This window comes from Anthonomus grandis, unplaced genomic scaffold (genome assembly GCF_022605725.1).
Source record: "Anthonomus grandis grandis unplaced genomic scaffold, icAntGran1.3 ctg00001134.1, whole genome shotgun sequence".
Lineage (NCBI taxonomy): Eukaryota > Metazoa > Arthropoda > Insecta > Coleoptera > Curculionidae > Anthonomus > Anthonomus grandis.
In genome coordinates this window covers 5,870-13,345 of record NW_026088679.1, presented here as the reverse complement: position 1 = coordinate 13,345, position 7,476 = coordinate 5,870, and the positions used below count along the sequence as shown (strand labels likewise).

The 7,476-nt window shown below is 35.4% G+C and overlaps 1 long non-coding RNA gene across 1 annotated transcript; it reads right to left on the bottom strand.

Moving 5' to 3' along the window:
* Positions 1-2,655: 2,655 nt before the first annotated feature.
* Positions 2,656-7,230, bottom strand: LOC126750034 (uncharacterized). The gene is made up of 3 exons (XR_007665557.1): positions 7,040-7,230; positions 2,946-3,216; positions 2,656-2,892 (listed from the first exon to the last, which is right to left on the bottom strand). It is a non-coding gene; the product is annotated as an uncharacterized LOC126750034 (long non-coding RNA).
* Positions 7,231-7,476: the final 246 nt, after the last annotated feature.

Sequence of the window (7,476 nt, the reverse complement as noted above, 5' to 3'; positions counted from 1 at the left end):
TACCTGAAGACCAGTGGCGAAGAATGGAATTTTGTGAAACCATGATGGAAAAGGCAAATGAAAACGAATATTTTTTAAAAAATATTTTGTTTTCTGATGAATCTTCTTTTCCATTACATGGCAAACACAATCCTTCCATTGTTCGTTATTGGTCTCAGGAAAACGAGCACAGGAGTTTTCAGTTTCGTACCCAGTATCCTCAGAAATTGAATGTTTGGGCAGGTATTTTGGGCGACAATGTTATAGGGCCATTTTTTATTGATGGCACTTTAAACGCCCAAAAGTACCTTGAGTTGCTGCAAAACCAAGTTCTTCCTGCCATTTAAATCCTACCTGATGTAGATCTGGGATCGGTTTATTTTCAGCAAGATGGCTGTCCTGCTCATAACGCGGCTAGGGTAAAAAATATTTTAATAAATACTTTTCCTAACCGCTAATCCTAACGCACTAATTATTAGTGGGACTGGCGATATTAAATGGATTATTATCCTAGATCTCCAGATTTGTCTCCAAACGACTTTTATCGGTGGGGTTACCTTAAGCAGACCATTTACAAGCATAAATTTAGTAGGCTAACAAATTTACAGGAGTTGCGAAATAAAATTGTCGAAGGTGCCAATTCCATTTTACCTGAAACTCTTTTGGAGGTGCGAAATAGCTTTTACGATAGGTTAAGTTTTTGTTTAGCGAAAGAAGGCGGTTTATTTGAGCCTTTTATTTAAAAAATGATATGTTGTTAAGTTTGTTTATTAGAGTTTTATTTCTAATTTTTTATTATATTTTTATCACAGTTGATATTTTATTTTTTATTAGAATAACGCTTTAATTTTTTTAATTTTCATTATGCAAAACACAGCATATTAAACATTTTAAGATTACAATTCTATGCGGGTTTTACACATTGTCATGTCTGTAAAACCCGCAATAGAATAAATATTTTAAAAATGCCTGGATTTTCGCGTAATATTTTGGGACATTTTGCCGCCAAACGACGCAGCTCCCACGAAAGTCAGATGTTTACTAATCCCGTCCTCTAGTGATGCGAAGAGTCCGGATTAATCGTCCGTTCAATCCGAATATCAAATTATTCCGAATCAATCCGGATATCTAAATCGTCTGGATATACGCCGCCCGTCGTCCGATCGACCGACAATAATAATTAGCTATTTTAGTTTTAACATCATGTAGAAATCCGTAAAAATGAAATGTCTAATGGGTTGCATAATGCATACCTTATTTTCGAAAAACAGCTATAAAAAACGTTTATCGGACGGTCGAGCATCGAGCCCGAAACATGGCATAATTTGCCGAACGGGCGAGACATCGAGCAGATGAATTAATCCGGATGAAAAAACCAAATTTTCAATTCATCCGAATCAATACTGTCCGGATATTGAATTAATCCGGATTTTTACAACACTACCGTCCTCGGGCCGGCCGGGACGGTGCGCTGTCGCAGGCACTCGTACACGCGCGACGTTGGAAAATTTCGCCTCTATGCGGTTTCCTATAAGTAACGAACGAAAACACGATCTGTATAAGCTATTCGGCGGAATGTTACAAAAAGGACTCAACGACCGCAATCTGTCCGTTCAAGCAAATAGTATATGGCATTTTGAGTAACTGTTGTAAACAATAATTAATTTGTAAAAAAACAAAATGATTAAACTGCACTGCAAACAGCGATTCAGTTAATGAGCAAGATAATAGTTCAAAAACCAGTTTTTCTGCTCTGGAGCCTAAACAGCTCATTTGCAATTGTTGGTCAGTATTTTTTTGGAAAACCCTTTATTTTGATTTAAATGGTTGATAAATGGAAATTTGACTGATTTTCTGTTATCTAATTGTTCCCTCATGTGTGATCCCAGCAAGTTCCTTAGGGTAGTAACCTTGAGCCATTGTTATTTGTCATTTTTATTAACACCTTCCTTAAATGTGTGAAGTACTCTGAAAGCCAGGATTTGCTGATGACTTATGACATACACAATATTATGATGATATATTAGATTTAAACTCTTAAATGTTGTACAAATTTGCGGAAGGACTTAATAGAAGAAAACTTAGAATAAACAGCATTTTTAATTTTTTTTTAATGCAGTAGTTCAACCAGGCTTAGAATATTTATCTATAGTTCGGTCATCACAAGAAAAGCTCCATTGTAACATTACTAACATATCTTGATGAAGAAAATAATATATATTCACATGTGGTGCGCCATAAGAATAAGCTGATTATTTTAATATGGCTTCCTTAAACTACAGAAATTATCAGTCTGTATTTTTTCTATATGATCCACATTTAATTAATAAAATAGAGTATAATGTTCTTAAAGTGGCTGTTAGAAATTGATAGAAATCCAAAATAATAAACAAATCTGACGAGCTGTTCACCTCCTAAAATCCTTTTAAATAAATAATCTCTATATTATAATATTTAGAAAATGATTCAACTGAGTAAAATAGATATTTTTAACAATAATGTACTATGTCTTAAACAAAACCTACTTACTCTCAAATTCAATTGATTTAGTCATCTTATATTTATGATTTGTTATAGTTTTAGTTTGTCTAGTTAATTGTAAGTACATGCGCTGATGGTAAAAAATTAATAATTGATAATAAGGGAATGCTATTAAAGTTAATCATAACTTACCCTGCCACCCAAAACTTGTAGTTAAGTCCGTAGTTTCCACTGCAGATTTATTGGAAGTTTGCAAATTCAAAAACAACTTTTGTAACTGATAAGGTATTGAGCGAGTCTCATTTGCTCCGTCAAACTCCCAATTATAAAGAGCATTGCGAAATTCTGGAGTCATATATAATGCTTGCAATAAACTATTTAAATAACAGGTCATGGCTTGATTTACTAGGCCCACATAAGTAGGTGATTCCGCTATAAAAGTTAAGGTATTTTAGAACAAAGCGCACAAAAAAAAGGCAATTTACCTATGACAGGACTAAGCTGTCTAGCCTTTCTTCTTCTGCTATCATAAGTTGATTCTTCAAACTGTGTACTGGGATATTCACTAAGAGCAAGTTCTCCAGCTGTAGGACTGGCAGAAGCACCCAAAAACAATTCATCTTCTGAAACATCTGATACACATAGTGACATATTTTTTATCTTCAGGAGAGATATTACTAGTTCATATTCATCTTCATCTAATATAGGCCATAAAACTTCAGAGAGAGTTTTTTCTTTTAGATGATTTAGTGTGTGCTGAAATAGTAAGTTTTATATAAAATATTCAATTATTTAATATTACATATTCATTGAACATAACTAGGTAGTTGCTCATGATAAAGGGTGTCCCAATAAGAGCGCACGTTTTAATTGGTAAATAAAAGTCATAATTTATTTTAAACTGAGTGTTACTTAACAGGTACCACATAAACAACCATTGACTATGTTGCCTCCAATATACAGGAGAATGTAATTTGTAATGTATTTGATCCAGCTTTGTCTGATCATAATGCCATCCTGGCTCAGGTGCCATTCAGAAAAAGATACAAATCCAGAGGTTTGGGTAGAATTTACAGCACAAGGAACTTCCGGTCTTTTGACGCAGGATGTCGGTCTTTTAATTGGGACTCAATATTTTGTGAGCAGGATGCTCTTGCTTCATTTCACGCATCTCTTTCAAAGTTAGTTGATAGATACTTTCCCGTTCACCCATTAAAAAATCGATTTAGGGACCGGAAAAGATGGTTAACTCCTGGTATTCGCATTTCCGGTCGTAATCTTAGATTTTTTGGTATTTTAAAAAAGTTCTACCCGATAAATAATTTTGTATTGTCGCTATTCTCGAGATATCGAAAAGTTTACCGGAAAGTTGTGTGTGAAGCGAAAAGACTCTATTATTCCAAACGTTTGAAATATTCCTCCAATGAGCAACGCGAAGCGTGGTCAATTGTTAATGAGGTTGTGTCCAAAAGTAATGGCTCTCAAGAAGTGCAGATTGATTCTGACATATTAAATAAGTACTTTTGTTCGGTTGCTGATATCCTCACAAAGGGTCTCTCTTCCACTTATGACCCTCTCAAATTTTTACCTACCACTAGTGGAAACTTATTTTACCTCAGCCCCACTACTCCCAGGGAGATTTTTTGCACTATAGGATCGATGAAAAAGAAAAGGGCATCTAGTGACGATGGTATTTCAGTGAATTTATTGGGAAAACTTCCTTTGAGTGCTCTTCAGGCTCTTTCTGATGCTATTAATATTTCATTTCAGTCGGGCACATTTCCTCTTTGCCTAAAATTAGCAAAAATTTTGCCTCTTTATAAGGGTGGTGATCGTTCTAGTCCATCCAACTATAGGCCGATTTCAATTTTGTCTACTTTATCTAAGTTAATTGAAAGACTTATGAAGGATCGTCTTTTAAAGTTTCTTCTGGGGAAAGAACAATTTGGTTTTCTATCAGGGAAAAGCACCTCTGACGCTATGTTTGATTTCTTGTCCAAACTTCTCTAAACTCTAGGGTGTTAATGGAAGAGAGGCGACTGCGGCGGTGTTCTGTGACATGTCCAAAGCTTTTGATTGTGTGAGTCATAGGATACTGCTTCAGAAGCTTTCTGCTTATGGAGTTAGGGGTGTTGCACTGAAGTGGTTTGAGTGCTATTTGTCTGGTCGCGAGCAGTCTGTGTACCTTAATGGTGACTTTTCTGGTAGGGAGTCTGTGGATTGTGGTGTTCCACAGGGGTCAGTTCTTGGTCCCCTTCTATTTCTTGTATACATTAATGATCTTATTACTCTTAGCATATGTGGACATTTTACATTGTTTGCTGACGACACAACGGTTTTATGGTCGAATAAAGATCCCAAGCAGCTTGTCACAGATGTTGCAGCCGATCTCCTGAAATTAAAGCAATGGTGTGATTCCAATCAACTTTGCTTAAAAAAGTCCCATATTATTGGTTTCAATTTTCAAGCTGAGAGTCTTGATTTTGGTGAGAACGCATTGGACATGGTAGACAATTCTGCATTTCTTGGTTTAGTCATTGATAAAGATTTAAAGTTTTCTGACCATATAATAAAGTTAAATAAAAAACTTGCTTCTGGCTGCTTCTCTGTTAGGGCAACCGTTCATGAACTGGGGAGAGATGTTGCTCGTGATGTGTACTTTGCTTTGTTCGAGTCGCATTTAAGGTATGCTCTTCCATTTTGGGGTGCATGTTCAAATTATCTGTTTCAGTCTGTTTTTGTGCTGCAAAAGAGGGCTGTCAGAAGTTTATTTAAGGCCCATTCTAGAATGCATTGTGGTAATCTTTTCAAAGAGAGCCGTATTTTGACCCTACCATCATTATTTATTTTGGAAACTGCATGTTTAATATTCAAAAATAAGAACAGTTTTCCAATCCGACATCACAGTTATCCTACCAGACAGATTAATAATATTCCCCTTCCTATTCCTCATTTTACATCTATCAAAGATTCATTTATATATCGCGGTTTAATGATTTATAATCACATTAGCGTGGAATTAAGAAGTGTTCAGTCTTTGCGCCAGTTTCGTTGTAAACTAAAGTCATATTTGCTTCTAAAAGCCTTTTATTCGATTGAAGACTTTTAAGGCTGAGGATGTTGTGTAGTAGACGCTAAGCTTTTAATCTGTTCATTTTAATTTTGAACATACCTTTATGTGTCCCTTTATCTCTGCTGCCACCTTTGTCTACATGCATATATTTTGTTTTATAAAGATTTTGTTTGTAACATTTTTCTCTTGCATTTTTTTTTTTTTTAGGGATTTTATATGTTGTATAAATTTTTTATATTTGTTTTGTAAAATCTGATTTGATTGTATTTATTTTCTGAAGCTTTGTCAATAAAATTCGTGTACATGTACCAAATTGTACTTGTTGTACATAATTGTATCGTTTTGAGAAATTTTCAATTACATTTTCACATAATTGCGGCCCAATTTCGCTAATAATACGTCTAATTTCGTTTTTCAACTGTGGAATTGTTGTTGGGTTATTAGCGTATACGAGGGATTTTAAAAAACCCCCAAAGAAAAAAGTCACAAGGCGTTAAATCGCATGATCTTGCGGGCCAGTTCTGGTCTCCATTCCGTGAAATGACACGACCGGGAAACTTTCTTTGCAACAATTGAATTGCTTTACGTGTAGTGTGACATGTCGCACCATCCTGTTGGTACCACATACCGCCCGTATCCATACCATCCAATTGAGGCCATAAAAGTTCAGTGAGCATATTACGATAGCGTTCGCTGTTCACGGTAACTGCATTTTCAGCCTCGTCCTCTAAGAAGTACGGTCCAATTACTACACCTGTCCAAAGTCCGCGCCAAACAGTGACTCTTAATCGATGCATTTTCTTCTCATGAATGACTCTAGGATTCTCTTCGCCCCAAATTCGGCAATTTTGTTTATTAACAAAGCCATTAAGGTGTGCCTCATCGGTAAAGAATTTTTTTTTCGAAAAATCGACATCCATTTGTTGTTTTTGCAATACCCAAGAAGAAAATGTAAGGCGCGTCGCATGATCCACTGGCTTTAATTCTTGGGTCAATTAAATCTTATAGGCATGTAAATGAAGATCTTTTGTTAGAATTCGGTGGGTAGTGCTCTTAGAAATGTGGAACTGCTGTGCACGATGACGGATAGATGTTCCCGGATTCTCGCCAACACTTTCACGCACTGCGGCAATATTTTCAACAGAACGGCTAGTACGGTGACGCACTGGTGTTTTTACATCCAGTACAGAACCATTTTGTTCAAATTTATCAATTAGTCTTTGGACGGTCGTGTGATTTGGTGCATCGTGTCGACCAAAAATGCCCCGCAATTTACGAATTTACTGTTTCCGCAAAACATTATCCATATTTGTAGTGTGTTTTAACAATAATAATTCGTTGTCCGACCGTATATCATTCCATGGCTACTAATCGCAAACTGTTTACATTATTCTTTTCAGTTTTTTTTTTTGACATACTGCGATAAAATAAGAATGCTGCGCAATTCAAAACGTGCGTTCCTATTGGGACACCCTTTATATTAAAGATAAAAAAGTATATTCTTACCTTTTTTTCACCATTAACTTTGAGAGTAATTTCAAAATCTGAAGGTAGTTCATATTTTTCTGATAATTCATAAAACAGAGAACTTATTGTATTGGTTATCTCAAAGTTAAAAATGAATGGGTCTTCAGGTGTAGGCTCAGGAGAAAAATCTAATGTTACTGTGAACCTAATCATTTCCTAAAAGAGAAAGTTATTATTAGTGCTGTAGTCAAATCATTATTTATATATATGTTCATAAATGCTGGTACAAAAATTAATTTCTTAGTTCATTTATATACAGTGTACCCCAGATAAAATGATATACATATGAATTTCATAAAAGGTAAGAGATATAGTTTCAGTTAACTGGGAAAAAAGTTGTGCTGTTCCAAGCCCAATCAGATAGGATATTAAGATCCACGATATCTACAGGGGTTTTCAAAATATGGGGCTAAATC